Genomic DNA, 2,500 nt, shown 5'->3' on the forward strand with positions numbered 1-2,500 from the left:
AGTAACATTTGTGACTGAGCTGCATGAATTCTGTATTCTGCATCACCTTCAAATCTACAATTAGCAATGGCCAACCTTGAATTCCTTGTCCTAAAAGTGAATTCATAAGTGCATGTATTCCTGTTGTAAGTTGATGAGCCATTAAGTCGGTTATGGAAACATCATTTTTAAGGCTTAAAATGTCCAATTTAGTGTTTTAAATATTCAGTAAGCACTGCCTGCCTGTATGACCTCATTGAACTCCATGTGATTTTGCCACAGACTGGTGGTAGTGAGACTCCCAGCAGGTATGCGATCCGATGAAGGTTGAATATGTCTGAACAGGTCATTTCACAAGTGCCTTAAACCCTTATAAGTTGATGAGCCACTGAATCAATCTTGGAAACATTGTTTTAATGTAAAAAAAGGAACCAAAACACTGCTTTATGTTGCTTTTAAATCCTCAGTCAGCACTGGGTCTCTGAACTCATCGAACTCCACTTACTTGTCTTAAAAGGAATTCACAAGTGCCTTAATCTTGTTATAAGTTGATGAGCCATTGAAGTTGTTATGGACACATTATCTTAAGCCTTAAAATGTCCTATTTAGCGTTTAATCCTCAGTAACCAATGGCTAACTGACCTCATTGAACTCCGTGTGGTTGTGCCACTGACTGGTGGTGATGCTCCCAGCAGGCATGTGATCTGGACAAGGTCGAATATGTCTGAACAGGTCAATTCACAAGTGCCTTACATTCTTATAAGTTGACGAGCCATTGAAGTTGTTATGGACAGATTTAGTAAGCCTTAAAATGTCCTATTTAGCGTTTAATCTTCAGTAAGCAATGGCTATTCGACCTCATTGAACTCCATGTGCTTGCCTTAAAATGAATTCACAAGTGTCTTTAATCCTGTTATAAATCGATGAGCCACTGAAGTTGTTCTGGAAATGTTAAATGTCCTATTCAGCGTTCAATCTTCAGTAAGCAATGGCTATCCGACCTCATTGAACCCCATGTGCTTGTGCTACTGAGTAATGGTGGTAGTAGCTGGTAGCCCTACTTCCAGCTGGCGTGCGGGCTGGTGAGGGTTGAATATGTCTGAACAGGTCACCCCATAAAATGATGGGCGTGTAATGTCAACTTCAGCAAGGCAGCCTGTAGGCACGGGTCCTTTTGTACGCACGCCCCCTTTTAACTGAAACAAACACGGCTACCGTTTCTTTACGACTCTACAGATGATGTGAAGTTTATTACACAGCTAAATAAGCTTTGTGTATTTTGAATGCGTTCCACTTGTGTATATTTTATTCGCTGTGTAATTTCAACTTCACCAGCCTGTAAGGGCAGGCCCCTTTTGAACGTATGTCTCTTTTAACTGAAACAAACATGGCTACCGTAGCATTACGTACAATCTACAGTTCTATCTAATATAACGTTGTGTTTTATAGCCATAATCATTTTACAATCATAGAGATGATGGGAAATGTATTACACTGCTAAATAAACTATGTCTACTTTGGATGCTTTCCAGTTCTGTATATTTTAATTTTCCGTCCGGATATAATATGTAGGCTACTTTCCTGTTTAATCCAGTAAGACCCAGAGTAGCATCTGTGCAATACAATATTTTAGACCAGGTGCAACATCTACGTGCAATTACCTTTAGGACCAGCTGCAGTATCTATGTGTAATTTACCTTTGAAACGGACTGCAGAATTTATGTGTTTATCGCATTTTATTGCGATAATATTACCTTTAACAATGTTAACAATTCTGTTACATTTTTTAGACTTAATAGGTTAAAAGGAGGATGTGGCCAGAGTAGGTATTGCAACTACCCTGCTCATTGAAACTGTGCTTATTGCCAAATATAACACTTGTGAATGAGCAACATGAATTATGGTAATGGACTACTAAAAGTATTACACAGTCCACCTTTTAAGTACTACTTGAATGTTTTTTGGGAAACACAGTCCTGGGCAATTCAGGAGATCTGGAGCTCCCCAGGGGTGAATTTCTCAAAACCAAAGTTGCTGACTACATTAGCTACTTTGTTGTTTTCAATGCATTTTCCCATTGACAACTACCGAAGTTGCTAACAGGCTAACAACTTCTCTTTTTACAAATGTATTTTCTTTCAAGGAGCCTAGAATTTCAAACAGTGGCGTTTATCACGACTGTTTCTGTGGCCTACTGCTCACTGCAGTCGCTGGACGTTTATGTTGTTGCAGCTGTGGCTTGCAAGTCCCAATATAACCATGGAGGCTAGAGTTGCTAGCTCCACTGTAGTTGATATGAGGGAAGGTGCTAAATGAAATATGTGGCACGTAAACTGTGGTGTCTGTGTGTGCGTGTGCGTGTGCGTGTGTGTGTGCGTTCCTGCGTGTGTGTGTGTGTGTGTGTGTGTGTGTGTGTGTGTGTGTGTGTGTGTGTGTGTGTGTGTGTGTGTGTGCGTGCGTTCCTGCGTGCATGTGTGTGCGTGCATGTGTGTGTAACCAATGAATCACCTTAAAGTAAAGA

General features: G+C 40.4%; 1 protein-coding gene across 1 annotated transcript in view; it reads left to right on the forward strand.

The window, feature by feature from the left end:
• LOC134437328 (hepatocyte growth factor activator-like) overlaps positions 1 to 2,500 on the forward strand; it is a 45,791-nt gene that overhangs the window by 29,824 nt on the left and 13,467 nt on the right. The gene's annotated exons all lie outside the window — the stretch shown is intronic.

This window comes from Engraulis encrasicolus, chromosome 21, assembly GCF_034702125.1.
Source record: "Engraulis encrasicolus isolate BLACKSEA-1 chromosome 21, IST_EnEncr_1.0, whole genome shotgun sequence".
Taxonomy (NCBI): Eukaryota; Metazoa; Chordata; class Actinopteri; order Clupeiformes; family Engraulidae; genus Engraulis; species Engraulis encrasicolus.